Below are 22,187 nucleotides of genomic sequence, written 5' to 3'. Positions count from 1 at the left end.
GTTTTTGTATCACTCTTAGTGTTGAGCTTAGTGTTCTGCATGTAGAGGGAGGTTAATGAATTTTTTTTGTCTTTGGATATTGGGTTAATCTTTGAAACTCTTACCCTCAGCTGCTAAAGTGTCGTGTTAAAATTTAGTAGTAAAACTAAGTGGAATTTCAATCTCTATCAATTTCTTTATCAATTTATCATGTTTCTATAAAATCTCTCTTGAAGTAAAGAGCCTCAGAGAAGCTTTGAAGCCCTTTGGATTGTTAAATCTTTTTGAGAGAAAATGGAAGGAATGGTAATTATGATTATTATTGAAAATTGGAAGTTAATGAAAGACTCATTAGCCATAGTAGATAGATAGCTGGTCTTGAAGCCAAGGAGATAGGGATCCAGTCCTGGCTCTCAACTAGGTTGACTGTGAGTCACTTAACTTCTTGGTGCTTTAGGCATCTCTCAAAGACTCTGAGTTGTGGAGGAGATTCCAGTCTATGTTGGTAGTGGTCTAGCCTCTATCTGGTTGAAAGTTGGTTCTTATCATTCTAGGGCAGCATCTCTCATTTCTGTGCCCTTCTCTCTACTCACAGATACCACCCTTATCTATCCCCTCTTGCCTCACCTATCACATTAGTCTCCTCATTGAGATGCCTTTCTCCATTCTTCCTTCCTCAACTTATGACAATCCATCTCCTAAGTCTAAGTGCTTTCTCTTCCTCCCTCCCATTACAGGAATTCTCTGCCTTGGCTCCCTACAAATCCTGCCTTCTGCAAGAGTTCTTTCCTCATCCCCTCTCCTCTCTCACAAATTCCTTTGTATTGAATTTATTTATATTTCACATAGATTTATGGGTACCTCTGAAGGCCTTCTTGATTTTATGTCAATAATTTGTTAGATCTTGGTGGCATTTTATATTTTCAACCATATTTTGCTTGAGACTTTGTTCAACTAATACTGTTCAGTGAAAGCTTGAATAACCCCTATAAGATGCTTGATTTCCTCATACCACCTGCTCCTGCAGTGTCTCTAATGGTCAGTGAAGCCGGCTCTTTCGGAGCTACCCCTTTTATATGTGTCCTTGGAGTAATACCATTTATAACAACCACAGAATTATCCAGACCAATGTGATATGTGTATGGTAAGGAAACTCAGTACTCAGCTGACAGAGAAGGAAGTCAAGTAAGGGAGCCACCTTGTTCAGGTTTCTTCTGGTTGGGATCAGATGTTCTGAGTTCATTTAATGTCAGTAGAAGCATATATGCACGACTGGCTCTGTCACTAAATGAAACCATCACAAAATTGTTATTTGGCCCAGGTTATGCACAGCAATGTTTGTTGCCTCCAGGCCTCCAGACTAAAACATCAATTGCTTCCTTTTTCTTCACTGCATGAAAACTTAACAATAGCTTCCTTACCTATCTTGCCAAGTTCACAGGTCCTCTGTATACCTATTTCTCTTATTATATTATACCAGGTAGTTGATCATAGAATTAAAAGGAAACATAGAAGCCATTTCTTCTCTCCCTTACATTTCACTGATCAGGAAAATAAGACCCAGGAGGTTAAGTGACTCACCACCCCACATCACACAAGTAATAAGTAATAATAATAAGAGGCAGATTTTGAATCCAGGTTGTCCAAATTCAGAACCAGTGTTTTTTGTGTGTTTTTTTTGTTTGAGATTTTTTTTTGGTTTATGGAACCTAAATTTAAAAAAAATTAATTTACGTAGAATATATTTCCATGGTTCCATGATTCATTATTTTTCCCCACTCTTCTTCCCTCCCCCCTCCCAGAGCCGACAAGCAATTCCACTGGGTTATCCATGTATCATTGTTCAAAACCTATTTACATATTAACATTTGCAGTAGAGTGGTCATTTAACACCAGTACCCCAATCATATCCTCATTGAACCATATGATAGATCATGTGTTTTTCTTCTGCATTTCTACTCCCACAGTTCTTTCTCTGGATGTGGATAGCATTCTTTCTCATAAGTTTCTCCAGATTGTCCTGGGTCATTGCATTGCTGCTAGTTGAGAAGTTTCTTACATTAGATTGTGCCATAATGTATCAGTCTCTGTGTATCATGTTCTCCTGGCCCTGCTCCTTTTGCTCTGCATCAATTCCTAGAGGTCTTTCCAGTTCACATGGAATTCCTCCAGTTCATTATTCCTTTCAGCACAATAGTATTCCATCATGATCAGATACCAAAATCTAAAACCAGTGTTTTTGAGAATTGAGAAGATCTTTCCCTAAAGTCCACAATTGCACAGTAGCAGTCAGGATTGTCAGCTACATCTTCTAACTCTGATCTGGTGCTCCTTTTATGTTTTCTCGTTGTTTCTCTTTGTTTCTCGTGGGTCATTTTTAAATTTCCAACAATGTTGCAAGCTCTTTAAGGGAAGAAGCTATATTAAATGACCTAGCTCAATGCCAAATAGTGTCAAGATCTCTTTATCACCTCTGATAATCTGATAAGGACAGTTGAGTTGATAAGGAAATAAGGACAGGACAAGGGAGTTGTCTTTTAGCTCATACTTCCAGCTCTGGCTCCAGGAGCATGGAGTTTATTATATGCATTTCAAGACTCATTTCACACAAAAGAACCCCCCGAAACTTTGCAGATGTGCAGAAGTTACAAATTATGTCACATCAAAACACAAAACATTGGCTTCAGAATAGACCAAGGCCAAGGCTGAATTTTGATTAGGGTCTTATCAGAAAGCCAAGTCAGGGAATATTTTTCTCAGGGTTGAATTGCCCCTGCTAAAGTTTTGGCCTTGGCTGAAGCTGCATTCCTGGGCAAAGGGGAACAGTGTTAGCCCTTTAAATTCAGGTTTGCTAGGAACTTAAAACTTTTCAATAAGGCCACAATACTTTTCAACAAGAAATCACAAGGATAACAAAAGGGGTAAAAAGAGGAGTCTCAGATTTTTATCTATTCTCTTACCGGCTTCCCACAAAATAGCAGCCTAGTAACTATCCAGCGGTGTCATATTTCCTTTCCTTTTGAGTTTCATATTGAGGGGCAAGGAAAAAATTGAGTTCTTGGTAAAAGTTTGGCAACTGCAATAGCCATAGCCCACAGCTACAGAAGGGTGTCCAGGGCAGTGAAGTCTCAGGAGCACTGGCTAATATCATGCAAGTATTGACTAAAGATCTGAGGGTTCAAATCTGGAAAAGAGAAGACATATGATAGCCACCTTCAAATATTTGAAGAGCCATCAGGTGAAAGAGGGATCCAACTCTTGCTTGGTCTTAATGGGAAGGAAACTAGGAACAATGAATGGAAATGATAGAGACAGACTTCTGCTTAATGTATGGAGAGCCCTTGTAGCAGTTCAGGTTTTTTTGAAGGGCTATGGGCTACTTCTAGAGAAAATTCTTTCTCCTTAGAGGTAGTCACATAGAAACTGGATGACCTCTTTATACGTGTTGCAGAATGGATTCATACTCTGGTATAAATGGAACTAAGTGTTTTCTGAAGTCTTTTCCAATTCTGTGATTCAGCTAATTTTTCTGTGACATTCTGCCAGCCCCCATATGTTTCATTTATATCAGCTGGTAGTATTTCTATAGAGCAGAATGATAGAGCATCAGGATGGCCTGGGTTCAAGTCTGACTCTTGTAACTTGGCATCTTTGTGACTTTTAACTTCTCTGAATTTCAGGCCTGTCCTCTGCAATATGGAGATAACTATACCTGAAGTATTTTCAGTTGTCTTTCTGTTGTGTCTGACTACTTGTGACCCGATTTCAGCTTCTCTTGGCAAAGGTGATGGAACAATTTGCCTTTTTTTTCCTCTGGCTCATTTTCCAGGGTGAAGTGTCTTTCCCAGGGTCACACAGCTGCTAAGTATCTGAGGCCAGATTTGAACTCAAGAAGACTAGCCTTTCTGACTCCAGGCCTGGCACTCTATCCACTATGCCACCTAGCTGCCCTTCTTTTATATAAGAGAGTATGTAAAATAGTTGCTAATTTTAAAGTACTATTGAAAGTGTGGCTCTTATTTGGCCCTCCCCTCCACTAAAATTATATATGGATTGGAGTTTCTGAAAGGCCAGTCGCAAACCTTTTCCCTGCCCTCACCAAAAAACAGATCCTTGGGATAGTCCAACACAAGTCTAGAGAGAAAGGATGAGAGTGAGAAAGAAGTGAATAAAGATAAGGGAGAAGTAAAGGGCTGGTGTCTTCTGCTGGCTGTATTCTTTAAAAAATAAATCAGTGCTGTGTGGGAGAGAGGTAGGCGTGCATGTGAGGAGTATTTCTCCTTTTGTAAGGGTTTGTAGGGGAAAGAGAACTACTGGAGCAAATAGGCTATGCATTCCCCTCGGAAGGGGAGAGAAGGTGCCACCTGTACCTGGAGAATGTGCCTCGTACCCGAGATGGCAGCCACCATTTCTCAAACAGGAAGCGAGCCCCAGGCACCATAGCAGTCAGGCTCCTACTGCATACAGTCCCCAATTCTGTTTTGCTTTTCTCTCTGACCTTTGAACATTTAGTCCTCCTGGTCCCTGTCTTACCTACAAGATCGGCGACGCATGAAAGAAGCGAAACGAAGTAGATCTCTCACTATGTCAGTCTAACTCAGAGACAGAGAGATTTAGGGCCAAAAGGGGCCTTCGGAATTGGCTCAACCCTCCTCCCTCCAACACGTACATGTTATGAAACTCCGGAAAGGGAAGCCCAAATGGGCGATAATAGGGCCGGGGTCAGAAGTCAAGTCTCTCCATTCTTAATCTGCACTCACACATGCACTCTGAGCAACCTGTGGACCACAGCATCACTTCTTTGCATCTGTGATCTTCTTCGTGTGGGTGTGCCCTCTAGTGGCTCTCATCACAAGCTCTCCGTGCCTGCCCTTCCTTTGCAAAAAACAGGCCTGTCCTATCAGTTCACAATTGCAAGAGATCTTCCCATCATGTGCGGGACCTTCCTCGAGTTCCCGTGACGTGCTGAGAGTAGCGGTGCAGTGTGTGGGCTGGCTGGCTGGCGGTTTCCCTCAGCGTCACCCCATGCTCAGCCTGTTTTCACGAACCACTCACTGATTTTTGTAAGGACATCCAGTGTGTGTGTGTTGTTCCGCAGCCTTTCCCCACAGTTCGTGGAAAAGGCTGGGTAGCTTTGGCCTCTCTCTCATTTCCTATTTAGGGAGCTTCAGTACAGCAAAGAAAACAGCTGCTTTGAATCTCATCTCAGCTTCCACTTTTCTGCTCTGCCTAGTTTGAGCCCCCGCACACGCACGTTCCTGACGTTGGAACATTCTAAACATTGTTCTTCCATGGGGGGTGTGGGGGGGTGAAGGTTGTCAGCCAGCTCACGAAACGCTTCCAAAGTACCTCTCATGTGCCCGGCACTGTGCCAGCTGCTTGGGATCCAGTGAGGCGTAAAGACAAAGTCCAGGCACTCCAGGAATGTTTCTAGGATATGAGGGGAAGTGACAGTGTGCACACGGCTATGTATACTCCAAAGCAAGAAGAATTAAGAATTCTGGGGAAATTAGAGGAGGGAGAAAAGACATCATGGAGACGATACCTTGGCTGAGTCTTTGTTTATTTTTAACATAATCCTTCCCTTTCATCCTAAAATCCAGACTGTGTATTTGTTCCACGGCAGAAGAGCAGTAAGGGCTAGGCAAGTGGGAGTCAAGTGAGTTGCCCATTGTCACACAAGTAGAAAGTATGTAAGGTTAGATTTGAACCCAGGACCTCCTTTCTCTAGGCCTGGCTCTCCATCCACTGAGCCACCCAGCTGCCCTCTATGCTGAGTCTTCGTGGAAGAGAAGGAAAGATTTCATGAGGAGGGAGGGGGCACGTCTCAATTAGGAGGAAGCTATTATTCCATTTTTTCCTCATTTACTTTTCAGTGAACAAAAAACTGTTCTGTTTCCCCTTCTTTTTTCTTCTTTAAATTGCTGAAGAATAGAAATGTAACCAATACAGTCAAGCAAAATCATATGGCAGGGACCCTGTCCCCCTCCCCACCCCCCACCCCGAGTTATACGTCTTATTCTACACAGAGTCCCTCAGATCCCCGTCAAGAGATAGGTGGCCCACTTCATCATTGGGCCTCTGGAACTGCAGTTGTTTAAGACATCGTCCATGTTTTTTGGCAGTGCCTCCTTAGGACTGGGTGGACATGGGCCCCAGGACGACCTCCCTGGGCCCATGAGGCTGATTCTTTGCCCTCCATTCCCCAATCTGCTAATTAAAAAGGGACAATTCAGTGACTCCCTAAAGCCACAAGGTGGCGTTTGGGAGATGACTAGAGCCCTCGTTTCCTTGAGCAGCTTAATACTGTTTTCATGCTTATGTGGCTGTTTGTGTGTGTATATAGGTAGTGTACACATGCAATAAAGGATACAACGTTTAGGTCACTTTACCCTAGAAAGGCTGCATGGCATAGGGTAAATAATGCGAGACTGGAAATTAAAAGACATGGGTTCAACTTCTGCCTCCTCTGCTTTTTAGATGCTTGAGCTTGGAAAACTTACCTTGCTTCTTTGCTTCTCAGTCTCCTGATCTGTAAAAGGAATATTGGATGAGGTCAGAGGTTCTTTGCTCTAACCCTTTGATAGTCTGGAAAAGCCCTTTGTCATCCTCAAAATAAGGTTTTTATTTATATTTGTGTAATATGGATTATAGACAGTAATGCTTATAAATATATAGGAAACAAAATGCCTATAATCACAATTCTATGGAAATTCAGTTATTAATATATTTTAAAAGAGCAAATTCCCAATCCCCATGTTGAGAACTCTTAGTCTGGTGGGTCTCTAAGGCCCTCTCCAATTCTAAATTCTGTTATTCTGTGCATTAAATGTTGTGGACAGCCACCATATACAGTCTTTTGGAGCTAGAGAAGTAGGGGTGTGGGTAGGGAAAATGTTTTTCAGTTAACAATGGGTTAATTGGTCTGGCTTCAGCACCCGTTCCTTTGAATCAGCCTTAAAATGAATGAAAGGGCAGCCATGGAAATCGCCATTGTAAAATCTCTGGAGGGTAGACGGCTCATTTTTGTCCTCAAAGGGGGAAGAAAAAAAAAAAGAACCCGGGAGAATAGAAGCCGTCTAACAGCCTCTGGATAGACTCTGCATAATGTGGCTTCTTAATTCCGGTTAGCCTCCGTCTCTGAGCTGCTTGGGAGATTGAATTATTATTTACTGGAAGAAATAACAACTACCAGACTGAACATTTTTCTACTTAGTAATGGGGTTTTTTCTATAAAACTGTATCTCTTTCTTTCTCTCTCTCTCTCTCTCATATATATATATGTATATATATATATATATATTTGTATACACACACACACACATATATATATATATTTCTTTCCATCTACTCTAAATATGTTATATTCACAGAATTATTTACACTCGATCTTTCCCATTTAGACGGTGGAACCACTAGGACAGGGACGAGGCTTTGTTGTTGGTATTTTCCCCCTCGTCTATTTTTACATTTTCCAGAGCACATACAGTAATATCTGTAACATGGGTGAAGGTGTATCTATGTGCCTACACATGGATATGTATTTCCCCCTGCAGCGTACAAGCTACAGATTCTCATGAAATTTGTATATAGTTCATCTATTCATGAAGTCATTTAGTTATTTTGGGGGATCCTTTAAAATGTATCTCATCCAACTATTAGGTTAATGACTTCCCCCTCCCTATTTGGGAGGACTGAGGCGCTGCCTACCTGCATGTTAATTACAGACTGTTCTCAGAAGGACCACCTATTCGGGATGAATGTATTCGAGTTATCCAAGTGGTGGTGTTTTGTTTTGTTTTTTAAGTCACTGCCCAGGCTCTCCCACTCACACATATACTCCTTCGAACCCACAGCGCTTGGGATTTCACCCTAACCTATAGCGGTTGTAAAGCACATTTTGAAAATGCTCGGGAGAATCTGCCCCCATCGGAGTGATCTTTGGGATGTATTTCCATGCTTGAAACTATGACCAGGGAAGTACAGATCTCACATACACCAAAAAACCCGGCAGTGGCCCACAGCGTCCACATTGGGCCAGGCAGCCTCGTCCCCCTGTTTCTTGGCTCTCCATCTCCTAGTCAGGCATAGGCCTTCGGGAGCATTCACGGAAGTCCATCTTGCTTCCGAGGAGCCGCTCTCCTTTACGGTTTGCCTTCCCAAGCCAGCCTGCCTGGTTTCACTTGGACTTTTCATATGCCCAGAATAAATCACCCCCCAAGTCATGGCTCCAGATGGAAGCAAATAGTTTCCTTTCTTCCAAGGCCTGTAATTGTTAGGAGTAAAGAGCTCCATGATACCGTTTACAGGAAAATGTACCTTGGCCTGGCTGAAGCCCGGAGAGCAGCATTCGGGCCTGAGGAACAAGAGTTTTCTTTTTGTGTAAGTCAGAGAAGCAACTAAGACACGGTAACCGGCTGCCCTCTTCAGGATGCTGCGAGCGGCACACCGAGAGTTCTCTGGGCTCCCCTTGGCAGCAAGCAGCCTCTGCCCTGTGCTAGAGACTGAGCTTTGTCTTTAGTCCTTCCTATTCCTTTGGTTCAGGAGCTCCCTGGCTGGGCTCTCATTGCAGGAGCCCGAGGTGTGCTGGGAGCAGAGGCGTGAGGACTCAGTCTGTGCTCTCCGGATTGGAGCCGGCCTGCCCCGTGTTGGCTCCCCGTTAGCTTTAACACACACAAGCTCTGCTTCCTTGGAGTGCCGGGCAGGCGGCTTCTGTCCCTGGTTACTAAAGTCTTGTGTAGTCTGAGGCTAAAATGGTGGGTTTTCACCTGGGAAAATGACAAGGCGGGAGCCTCGGGAGCCCCCGCTCTCCGCCACCTGCTTGTGCTCACTTTAATGGTCAGGAGTCATTCGTCAAGGCGCGGCCCCATAACTTCCCCTCAGAACTGCCGCCTGGAGCTTCCGTGTGCAATTGAGCGGTGCTCTCCTCTGAGCGGAAGCCGGGGAGGAAGGTGCGCCTGTTCTGGCACTGGCAGAACGGTCTGGAACATCTTCCGTGTAGGCAGACGCCCACCCTGTAGACTCCCTGCAGCGCCTCACTTTTAGCCTTTAGGAGGCCTCTTAGAGGAGGCGCTGGATTGTTGCTGAAGGCTCAGAGACTTGCCCAAGAGCACACAGCTAGGAAATGCCCGAGGCAGACTTTGAGCCAAGGTCTCCCTGACCGCAAACTCATCCCATTTCCCAACGGTCTGTCGCAAATCATTGTCCTTCTGTTTAGAGATAACGGAAAGGATGTCTAGAAGCCAGATGGGTTTAGACTCATCGCTGTTCTTTATCTAGATGAGGAAAGAAGAGCACAGACCACACAGAAGGTCAGAGAAGAACGCAGCGAAGGATCAGTCTAGTCCTCCCGTTTACCAACCAGCCTGGGCGTGCTTTCACTCTCCGTGATATCTACATCGGATTTGCAAAAAGATCCTTCGGGTAGAGCATTAACGTGTGGCGTACAAAAGGGAGGCGAGCCATTCTGCTGGATGTCTGAAGAGTCTTAGCAGCTCCCTGAATTTGAGCTTTCCATCCCAATCATTACTCATAAGCAGTCTTTACAATTGGAAACACTCCTAGACTTCGATGTTAACATTTTGCTTAGCTGTAACCTGCTCCTGCTACATCTACATTCTGTAAACGGTCATTGGGATACCATTGTTCTCCTAATACAGCCAGACTGTGTTTCATGTGTACTGTATAGAGATAATTCAAGCATGGGAAACTGATCCAATAGGGAATGAAGCAATTTCACCAAATGTGAAATCTCACATTTAAGAACATTTCATGCTCCGGTACAGTGATGGGCAAACTACAGCCCCCGGGCCAGATGCCGCCCCCTGAAATGTTCTATCCGGCCTGGACAACATTATTCCTGATCTGACAAATACAACGAGTAGGATGCAATACAATGAAACTTCGAAAGAGTTGCCTTAGAAACAGACTGACAGGTGAGCATTGCCTTTCCTGTGGCCCCTCTTTAAAAAGTTTGCCCATCGCTGATCTACTACATTAGGTACAAGATGATAGCACTTAGGAATGAACTGGGACAGTATAGGCCACTTTTTACATGCTGTAAAGTTACAGACCAAAACAGAAAAGGAACATACAAGGTACAGTTATAGAGTCCCAGATGTTGGGAAAATGCTTTTGATCTGTGCAGTCGTGTTTGATCATAGTGAAGAGTATGTGAGGTCAATGTGGCAAAATGCTGTCAGAAGATAATCCTCTTTGGGTTTACTATGATAACTTCCATATTCTTCTGCCCATCATGGTGTTAGCCACGGCTACAACCCTTTTCTTGAAGTGTTTTCAATTTAGTCTGCTGAGGATTTCTCCTAAGAAAACGTTTGTCCAATTTTTAAAAGATACTCAAATGAAAACAAAAAGTTTGTGGATTCATAGTCTTACAATTAGAAAGGACCTCAGCCGTTCCGCTTCAACATTGCTCTTAGGGATCTCTTCAACAGTGCCCCAAAGGTGATATTTGGTCATGTTGCCTAATCCATTTTTCAACAGCTCAAATTGCTTGAAAGTTCTGACCTAAATCAAGCCAAAAATCTGTCTCCTTATGACTTCCATCAATTCTGACATTAAATCCATGTCCATCATTCTCTTTGATTGCTATCCAGGTTGAAATTCACTCCAAGAATGCGAGTCCCGAAAGTGAGCTTGTCTTAGCTGGGCAGAGTACCATCAAACTATTTCTACCTTTAGCTAGATTCTCTCTTTCCATTAATTCAAGTAAAGTTCAGGATAGCTTTTGGGTCTACTATGCCACACTTTGGGTTCATTCATTCTTTTGTTCATTTACTTATTTTTGCTTTAGCTACTCTTAACTCAATTGACTTGTTAAATTCATGAAGCTGAGTGTTTGAACCTATATGCCAGCCTTACATTTATCCCTGTTACATTTCTTGTTGTTTTCATTTTGACCTTCAAAACTGTCTAGATCTTTTTGAATCATTACTTTGTCATCTAACCTGTTAGCATCCTAAGTTTGTGCCGTACATAAATTTGATAATCATGTTTTTAAAAAATATTATTGATATCTTTGTCTTTTATATCACCTGCATTTCCCAATGTGTCTCTCTCCCTCCTCTCCCTGCTAGAATCGTCCTTTATATCTAAGACTAAAAAAATAGGGGAAAACACTTATTTAAAATTAAATAAAATATCAAAAATCCTGACATTATATCCACTGTTCCAACCTCACCCCTGCAAAGGAGGTCGAGGAAGATGTTTTTTCTTATCTCTTCTTTAGGGCCAAACTTGGTCATCATAATTTCAGAGCATACAGTTTCTATTGTTATGGTGGTGTTCTTTTTATTCACGTTGTTGTAATCATAGTATACACTGTTCTCCTGATTTTGTTGCATTCCCTTTGCTTTATTTCATATTAGCTTTTTCATTCCTTGCTATATTCTTCATATCCATTTTTTTTCTTACAGTGAAGGAATATTCCATTATTTTCCTACATTACAACTTTTTTCAGCTTTCCTCTATCAATGGGCATCCACTTAGTTTCCAGTTCTTTAATACTAAAAATAAGTGCTGCTATAAATATTTTTATGTGTATTTAATCTTTCTTTTTATCATTGACCTTTTTGGACTATATGGCTAGCACTGGCATCTTTGGGTCAAAAGAGTCATTTTCTCCCCATTAATTCATATTGCCTTCCAGAATGGTTGGGCCAAGTCACTGCTTTGCCAAAAGGGCTTTAGCATGCCTATCTTTCCACTTTACCGTTAAGTGTTCCCAACTTTTGCCCTATTTGCCAAATTTCTATATATGAAGTGAGAGCTTGGGGTTATTTTTAGTTAAATTTCTTTTGCGATTTAAAGTGTTTTTTAATATGGTTGTTTATAATTTGCATTTCTTTTCTTTTAACTTGTTTGTTCTTATCTTAATATTTGAGGGATAGCTGTTTCCTTTATATATTATGGTATTTCCATATACATTTTGGATAGCAATCATTTATCAGAGATATTTAATACCATTTTTAACTAGTTGCTTCCTTTTTTAATCCATTCTGTTAGTTTTGTTCATTCAAAGGCTTTTCAATTTTATGTAATCAAAATTATGTTTTATATGTTGTTATTGCTTTTCTCCTTCATCCCTTGTTTGTTTATGAATTCTCCTATCCATAGCTGTTAAAGGCAGCTGATCATATTGTCTTATAATTTTTAATGTAATTTTAATATTCAGGTCACCAAACTAACTTAAGTGTTGTGTCTTATATAGTGAAAGGTTGGTCTAAATTTAATTTCTTCCAAATTGCTTTTCAATTTTCCCAGCAATTATTCTCAAACTGGGAGTCCTCTAGGTATTTTATGTCTAGGTGTTTATTGAACATTAGGTTGCTGAGTTCAGTTATTTCAGATTCTTTCTTGTTTAATCTGTTCCATTGATCTATTTTTTAACAAATACTGGGATAACAACATCTCATCAGATAAAGGAGGCCTCTGCCTTCATCCAAGTCAGTGATAAAATTCTTGAACAAGAAGGATCAAGTATAGACACTACTATGACCCCTCTTTTGGTTGAAATGGAACTATGATTGCATTGATATAGGTACTCGCTTAAACAGCCTATGTACTCCTGCTCACACTGTCCATCTCTTGTCCTTGTCTCTGCCATGTGTTCGACAAAGATGTTGTGTTGTGAGCCTTCTTCCCTTTCCCTTGATCTTGGGAATATAGCAGTGATGCACCTAAGCTTTCCATTGGTAATTATCCCACTGATTTGACAATATCATCTTTTTTGTCTCATGTATGGAGAGGCATATCACCTGTATCGACCCATGAGATAAAAGTTTGAATTCATAGAATCATATATTGAGAGATCTTAATGACTCCTGAGGCCTACCATCTCATTTTCCAGCAGAAGAAACTGAGGTTTACAAAATTAGTATCTGAAGGATTTGAATACCAATCTTTTTGACTCTTGTCCCAAATGGACGACTTTATTAGAAAATGTTTAATGCTCATATAACAAATAAATCATGAAATCATTACAAAAAGGATAATTTTATAACTTAACTGACAATGATGAGGTGTCAAAGTCATTAAGCAGGCAGTCTATTTTTGGTGCAGTTTTTAAGGCTACAATATGATTTTATCTTCAAGAAAAGAGTTTAGTTCTATGTAACTGAGACCGAGATAGAATTATCCTATATTATAGGGCGCATTCTAGAGAATGTGCACCCACAGCTTTCCTGGAAAGTTCTAGGGACTCAAGGCACATGATGACTCTGGGGCTTTTGGTAGTGGGGATTTCCTTGCTGCTTTTGGTCATACGGTGTCTTAGTGCTGAAAATAACATTGCTTTTGTATAATGTAACAAAAACTTTAGTGGTTCTTTGGTCCTTTGTGAAAGCCATTGGGATAGGGTGACATATCAGATAAGAGACAATCTGCAGATTGGTTTTTCTTCCTTGGATCCTCCAGATAGTACCAACTTACTCTGAGTCTTCCAGTTGAGGAAGAGTTGGTATGGACTAACTCTTTCCTACCCTATCATCATGGCAACCACCATTATTTGGCTATAAGAGTGGGAGACCTTCATTAATTGAACTGTCCCTGGAGGCCTTTTCAACTTTGTGTTGAGCAGAAGGATGACCTGCTCTTGTTTGGTTAGTGTAGAAGTACAATGAACCATGGAGAATACTTGGTGTTCTCACAGATTGTTCTGCATTCTTATGAAGTTTAACTTTTGGCCTCCTGAGAGAATATAAGAGAAGTTATAAATTAAGACTTGTTGTTTCAAATTATTTTCTCAATCTTTTTACTTTATTGCTGATTTATATTTATATCTTTTTACTATAGGTTTTATATATTGTATATATCTTTCTGCTTCCTTTGTCCCCAGGGCTCTGGGGTAGTCATTTAAGGAGTCAAAGAGTGTGCTGAAAGGGATAGCTGCCACTTCTCCTGAATTAAACCAATTATGGAATACACACTTAGATGTAGAAGAAAAGGTATTATTTAGGAAGAGGAATTCCGCTCCTCAATGTTAGAAATGTATAACTAGTAGCCCGAATACTCCAAGAAGTTTCTTACCTTTCTATAATGAATCATCAGGCCTGGAAAAAATGTATCTTGTCATTAAGTTATACTATAGGAATTCAGCCTGTGAGAGAGAAATAGTTATAATTTAACCCAGTGATGGACAAACTTTTTAAAGAGGGGCCAAAGGAAAGGAAATGCTCCTCTGTCAGTCTGTTTCTAAGGCAACTCTTTCCAAGTTGCATTGTATTATATCCTACTCGTTGTATTCGTCCGGTTAGGAATAATGTCGCCAGGCAGGATAGAACATTTCAGGGGCCCGCATTTGGCCCAACGGCTGTATTTTGCCCATCACCGATTTAACCCATTTAATATGATGCCATACTCTTCATTGTCTAAGAAATGTACATCACTCGATTTCATCTTCATGGTTGTGAACCCACCAAAGTATTAAAATCCACCAGCCATATTGCTGCAATTGGCACAATGCAATTATTTGATGATCTTTTCATTCAGCAGTAAAATAATGGTCTCAAAATTGTATATATTTATCCCCAAGGAGACCTTTAAATGGTCAGGTCAGGAATTAGTCATTAACATGATCTGACTTTTTGAACTCCCTAGGCCTAAGAATGATCTTGGGTGGTGGACCAGTTTCATTCCTTATTTTGGGGGAAAAGTAATTACATGTGTATTATGAAAACTAATCAGCCAGTGACTGACTTGGATTCTGAATTTAATACTGGAGCGTTACAATAAGTCAGCCCTCCAGAGGTTCAGGGAATAATTATATCAACTTTGTTTCCTTAAAAAGAGTTACCCAACTTTCAAAATCTTCCACCTGTGCCACTTAGCAATGCTATGATCCTGGGCAAGTCACTTTTCTCATTTCGGTCTCAAGCTTCCTCCTCAGTAAAATGAGACAGTGGCCCTTCATTACCTCTAAAGTCCCTTCTAGCACTAAATCTCTTAAGGCTCTGATTTCTGAGGAGGGGATTAGCTTCCCCTCTCCTGGGCATTCTCCTCCCTCATTTCTTTCCTCTGCATTGTTTAGATTATGTCTCCGCAAAACCAGAATGGCTAGATGGGGCCACTGGATCATGTCTGACAAGAGGTAAATCCCAGTGCCTGGTTCTGATTGCTGGGGAAGATAGCTACTGAGGAGATTTCATCTTAGTTCCCCTGCCTAAGTGCTTCCTCTTCTGCATGAAACTTACACTCTTATGCTTCCTCAGGCTTTCCATATAGATATAGAAGTGAACTTAGAGCAACATCTCCTTTTGAATATCCTTGTTGGTGACACATGTCTGACGTTTAAGCATGGATTTAATTTTGAGATATTTTAGATATTCCGAGCAAAAGGCAGAAATAAGGTCAGTGATTTAACTGGTTAACATTTGGCAAAAAAATGTGCTGGAAACAGTGTGGAAAAGGGAAATCTGGAGTCAGAAAAAGAAATCCTAGAACCTGAGAAGGTTCCTTTATATTGGAACAGATTTATTTGCTCTGTGATTGTGCACATGAAGTTAATGTATGTATTTGTTTCTGTGCGTGGATCTGAGTTGCCAATGGCTCCCCAAGCACCTAACAATAATGTTTTCTGTCTCACTTTATAGTGTTCTAATAACTCAGCCAAATCTGGTGGTTTGCTTATTTAATCAACATGATATTCCCATCTGTTCCCTGCTATTTATATATTCGAAGAATCTTTAAGAAAATAAACATTCTAAATTAAAGAAGAGACCAGTAGCTGAAGGGTATCAGTGAATTCCCACCTTTGAACAATACTTCTCTGTCTCAGTGTTGATTATTTCTGAAGTTTTTGTTCTTCTCCCGTTTTCCCAATAAAACTGATATCCAAGTTCATCTGAGTGAATTTTCCATAAAGAAGTTTCATGAGACATTTTATCTAATAGTTTTCTTAATTCAACATTCTATTCATCTCATTTTGTAATTCTCTCTCATAAAAGGAAACCACACACTTTGGGAATAGTTCTTTTTTAAATGTATGCATGATACCACAATTTGGTTGTAATTATTCTTCTCTTTGGGGGGCATATTCACATTTTTCCTTCCACTTGTTTTTATTATAATCTTGATGTATATATAGGAGACATCTTGTTAAAAGAGAACCTTTAAGGTAGTATATTTTCTCAAGTAATTCAAATCCTTTCTTTAGTTAACAAAGAATAAGTATTTGGATCTCATTCTTTCCATACTTGAGTCTGTTGGGTGATGGTGATCATTGAGTGAAATCCACACTAGAATAACATTTGTGAAAGAATAAATGTTCCCTTCTAATGCTGACTGCAAGGATATCCTTGATATTTGTGGATGATTTTAACAAATATATGTGTGGGAGGGGGAGAGAGAAAGAGTAGAAGGAAGAAAGATAGCATATAAGTCAACTGTTAGGAATGTTCTCTGTGTAGCCTTTGTTGATTAGCTTTGAATATCCTGTGGGTTACTCCCTCAACTTAAACTGAACTGGCAAGTTGGGACCCAAGACCTTGAATAATGCTACTGAATAATTCTACCTAAGGGCAACCCCTCAGAGGATGAATTTCTAGCACTATCTCTAGTGAGTCCCCACTAGTGTGCTTCCCTGGAACAGTTTGCCAGCTAGTTTTAGTTAGTTTTGAGTAAGATATTCACTAAGGTGATAAAGGAAGAAGAGTTTGTACAAAATGTCCTTCACAAAACCTTCATCATTCTTCCACAAATTTTTACAGAGTGACTCTCTTTCATCTTCAGGATTACACACAAAGTGCTCTGTTTGGCATTCAAAGCCCTTTATAATTTAGACCCCTTCTACCTTTCCAAAAATTTTACACCTTACTCCTTGCCAAATACTCTTCAATCTAGCGACACTGGATTAACTAATTACATAAAAACATGATTAATATCAATAATGACATATTTCTTCAGTACTACAGATATCCATGATTCTATTGGTATAGGTACCTTCTCCTCTGATGCATGAGTTGCTGTGACTCACAACTTCATTACCTTATATTTAGGCCAACCATCCAGGGAAAAGCCTATAATAAAATTAAAAGTATTATTTATCTTTGAATGGTCCTCAGATGGCAGAAAAATAGTCCAGTGTGGGGCCCATTCCCATTGCCTTTCTAGTTTTAGATTATTCTGGTGCCCTAGACTGTAAGAATTCAAGGTCTTTGAACTGTTTTAGGGTCCAAGAGCTAAGGATGTTTTTTTGGCCTAAAGGCCATAATTTGCCAACCTTTACTCTAAAATATTAAAGACTAATTCATTTGTAAATTATGGTTTTCGAGAATTGCTTGACTCACTGAGAGAAAGTAAACTTCTTGTCTATGATCACATAGCTAATCTTGATCAATGGCAGAACATGAATCCAGGTTTTCCTGACTACAAAGCCAGTCCTCTTTCTACCATGCAATCTATCTCTCAGTGAGATTTTAGCGAAGGAACAATAGCTGTACTTCATACCAGTGCCTAAAGGTTTACAAAGCCTAAAGTGCCGAAAAGTTTACAAATGAAGGTGAACACAGTAAAGTTGTTCTAAAGAGTTAGTAAAGTTGGTATTCCCCAATTTGAGGGGATTTGTGGAAATGTATTAGTCTATAAGCATATATTAATCACTTTTTATGTTTATTATGAGTCAAGCCCTTGGCTAATTACTAACAGTACACAGAGAGGGAAAAGAGCTCCTATTCTAATAGAGATGTGTGTAGGTGTATGACTGTATGCACAAAAATGGGAGGATTGAGAGAATGTAAATGGAAAGTAATCTCAGATGGAAAAGACTGAATTAATCACAGCTATAGTCAATTTCATGGGACCAACATATAAAATCATATTGATTTACATCCCTCATTTACAGTGGAACCCTTGCATTCTGCCTGGGCTGTATCTCTCAAGACTTACAGTGTCTGCTGAGGGTGGCTGCCTTACTCAACCTTATTTCATGACATGGGTGATTGTTCTTATCAGTTCCCTTGCTTAAATAGCAACTATTTATCAAGCACTGAACCATTTCCCATTAGGTTCAGTTTCACTTCTTCTGGCCCCTCCCAAAGTGGATTGAATGAAATAATAGGAGAGCCTCTAGCTTCCAGTGATGAATCAAGCTAGCTGTTCTACATGCACTATTATCTTGTGCTTCTGAAAGAACTAGTTGATGTGATTGCTGATCTACTATTATTTTTCTTCAAATGATCATGGGAAAGGCATTGCAGAATTGAAGAAGGGCAGATGTTGGCCTGATTTTTCTTAAAGGAATAGAGTAGAATAGAGCCTACAATCTATAAGCTAGTGAGTTTGATTTTGTTTTTAATTCCTGTAGTGATTTCAGAAAGGTTCAGTAAATAGGTGGTTAATAAAACTCTCAAAAAGGAAATCTCAATTATAACAAGACAGCACAACTTCATCTAGGTCATACCAGAATAACCTTATTTTCTTCTTTATTTTTGGACACATCTACCGAAGCAATAGACCTAGGGAATTATGTAACATTTTTTGCCTAGAATTTAGCATAAGATTTGATAAAGTATCTCATACCACTCTCATAAAAATTTTAGAGAGATTTGGGCTAGAAAATGTAAAATTAGATTCATTTGAAACTAGTTAAATGACCAGAATCAACAAGTAGGCATTAATGGTTCGTCTTCAATATGGAAACTCCACTGGAGTTTCCAAGGAGCTCTGCTTGGTCCTATGGTTTGTAACACATTTATGAATGACTTTGATAAGGGTATCAGTTAAGAATATGAATATCTAATATTTACATAGCACTTTGATGTCTCTAAAGTGCTTTATAAATATTCCTCATAGGCGTGCTTATAACATTTTCAGATGGCACAATGCTAAGATGGATATTTATTGGGGGGGGAGTTTTTTTTAATAATTTATTTTTTAGAAAAATTTTCCATGGTTACATGATTCATGTTTTTACTTTCCCCTTCACCCCCCCCCCCATAGCTGATGCACATTTTCACTGGTTTTAACATGAGTCATCAATCAAGACTTATTTCCATATTATTGATAGTTGCATTGGTGTAGTCCTTTCCGGTCTACATCCCAAATCATGTCCTCATCAACCCATTTGTTTGAGCAGTTGTTTTTCTTCTGTGTTTCCACTCCTGTAGTTCTTCCTCTGAATGTGGGTAGCATTCTTTTCCATAAATCCCTCAGAATTGTCCTGGGTCATTGCATTGCTGCTAGGACAGAAGTCCATTACATTCAATTTTACCACAGTGTATCCGTCTCTGCGTACAATGTTCTTCTGGCTCTGCTCCTTTCACTCTGCATCCATTCCTGGAGGTCTTTCCAGTTCACATGGAATTCCTCCGGTTCATTATTCCTTTGAGCATAGTAGTATTCAATCACCAGCATATACCACAATTTGTTCAGCCATTCCCCAATTGAAGGGCATACCCTCGTTTTCCAGTTTTTTGCCACCACAAAGAGCACAGCTATAAATATTTTTGTACAAGTCTTTTTTCTTATAATCTCTTTCGGGTACAAACCCAACAATGCTATGGCTGGATCAAAGGGCAGGCAGTTTTTTAGAGCTCTTTGGGCATAGTTCCAAATTGCCATCCAGAATGGTTGGATCAGTTTATAACTCCACCAGCAATGCATTAATGTCCCAATTTGGCCACATCCCCTCCAACATTCATTACTCTCCCCTACACTCACTTTAGCCAATCTGCTAGATGTGAGGTGATACCTCAGAGTCGTTTTGATTTGCATTTCTCTAATTATTAGAGATTTAGAACACTTTCTTATGTACTTATTGATAGTTTTGATTTCTTTATCTGAAAATTACTTATTCATGCCCCTTGTCCATTTATCAATTGGGGAATTGCTTGATTTTTTTTTTATATAATTGATGTAGCTCCTTGTATATTTGAGTAATTAGACCTCTGTGAGAGTTTTATGTTATAAAGATTTTTCCCCAGTTTGTTGTTTCCCTTCTGATTTTGGTTACATTCTTTTTGTTTGTACAAAACCTTTTTAATTTAATATAATCAAAATTATTTATTTTACATTTTGTAATTTTTTCTAACACTTGCTTGGTTTTAAAATTTTCCCTTTCCCATAGATCTGACAAATATAATATTCTGTGTTCACTTAATTTTCTTACAGTTTCCTTCTTTATGTTCAAGTCATTCACCCATTCTGAATTTATCTTGGTGTAGGATGTGAGATGTTGATCTAAACCTAATCTCTTCCCATATTGTTTTCCAATTTTCCCAGCAGTTTTTGTCAAATAGTGGATTTTTGTCCCCAAAGTTGGGCTCTTTGGGTTTATCATACACTGTCTTGCTGATGTCATTTATCCCAAGTCTATTCCATTGATCCTCCTCTCTATCTCTTAGCCAGTACCATATCGTTTTGATGACTGCTGCTTTATAGTACAGTTTAATATCTGGTACTGCTAGGCCACCTTCCTTCACTTTTTTTTCATTATTTCCCTTGATATTCCTGATCTTTTGTTCTTCCAAATGAACGTTGTTACAGTTTTTTCTAATTCAGTAAAAAAGTTTTTTGATAGTTTGATAGGTACGGCACTAAATAAGTAAATTAATTTGGGTATAATGGTCATTTTTATTAGGTTAGCTCATCCTATCCATGAGCAATCAATGTTTTTCCAATTGTTTAGATCTAGTTTTAATTGTTTGGAAAGTGTTTTATAGTTGTGTTCCTATAATTCCTGTGTTTGTTTTGGTAGGTAGATTCCTAATTATTTTATATTGTCTGGGATGATTTTAAATAGTGTTTCTCTTTGTACCTCTTGCTGTTGTGATGTGTTGGAAATATATAGAAATGCTGATCATTTATGTGCATTTATTTTGTATCCTGCAACTTTGCTAAAGTTGTTGATTATTTCTACTAGCTTTTTAGTTGATTCTCTAGTATTTTTTAAGTAGACTATCATATCATCTATAAAGAATGATAGCTTACTCTCCTCCTTGTCTATTTTGATACCTTCAATTTCTTTTTCTTCTCCAATTGCTACTGCTAGTGTTTCTAGTACACTGTTAAATAATAGAGGTGACAATGGGCATCCTTGTTTCACTGCTGATCTTATTGGGAAGGCTTCTAATTTATCCCTATTGCATATGATGCTTGTTGATGGTTTTAGATATATCCTGTTTATTATTTTTAGGAAAGTTCCTTCTATTCCTATACTTTCTAGTGTTTTCAATAGGAATGAGTGTTGTATTTTGTCAAAGGCTTTTTCAGCATCTATTGAGATAATCATGTGGTTTTTGTTGGTTTGCTTGTTAATATGGTCAGTTATGTGAATGGTTTTCCTTATGTTGAAATATCTTTGGATTCCTGGTATAAATCCCACCTGATCATAATGAATAAACCTCATGATCACTTGGTGGAATCTCTTTGCTAGTGTTCTGTTTAAGATTTTTGCATCTAAGTTCATTAAGGAGATTGGTATGTAATTTTCTTTCTCTGTTTTTTGTGTTTTTTTTTTTTTTTGGTTCTGCCTGGCTTTGGAATCAGTATCATATTTGTGTCATAAAAGGAATTTGGTAGAGCTCCTTTTTTGCTTATATCAAATAGTTTGTATAGTATTGGGATTCGTTGTTCTTTGAATGTTTGATAGAATTCATTTGTGAATCAATCTGGTCCTGGTGATTTTTCTTAGGGAGTTATTTGATGACTTGTTCAATTTCTTTTTCTGATATTGGATTATTTAAGTATTCAATTTCTTCTGCTGTTAATATAGGCAATTTATATTTTTGTAAATATTTGTCCATATCACCAAGATTGCTATATTTTTTGCCAAGTAACTGGGCAAATAGTTTTTAATGATTGCCTTCATTTCCTCTTCATTAGAGGTGAGGTCTCCCTTTTCATCTTTGATGCTGATGATTTCATTTTCTTCTCTCCTTTTTTTTAATTAGATTGACCAGTACTTTGTCAATTTTGTTTGTTTTTTCAAAGTACCAGCTTCTAGTCTCATTTATTAATTCAATAGTTCTTTTACTTTCAATTTTATTGATTTCTCCTTTAATTTTTATAATCTCTAATTTTGTCTTTAACTGGGGATTTTTAATTTGTTCCCTTTCTACTTTTTTGATTTGCATGCCCAGTTCATTGATCTTTGACCTCTATAATTTGTTAATATATGCACTCAAGGATATAAATTTCCCCCTGAGTAATGCCTGAGCTGCATCCCACAGAGTTTGGTAGGATGTCTCATCATT

The sequence above is a fragment of the Gracilinanus agilis genome, chromosome X, assembly GCF_016433145.1.
Source record: "Gracilinanus agilis isolate LMUSP501 chromosome X, AgileGrace, whole genome shotgun sequence".
Lineage (NCBI taxonomy): Eukaryota > Metazoa > Chordata > Mammalia > Didelphimorphia > Didelphidae > Gracilinanus > Gracilinanus agilis.
The sequence above is the reverse complement of the archived record's forward strand: the minus strand, read 5'-3'. Positions refer to the sequence as shown.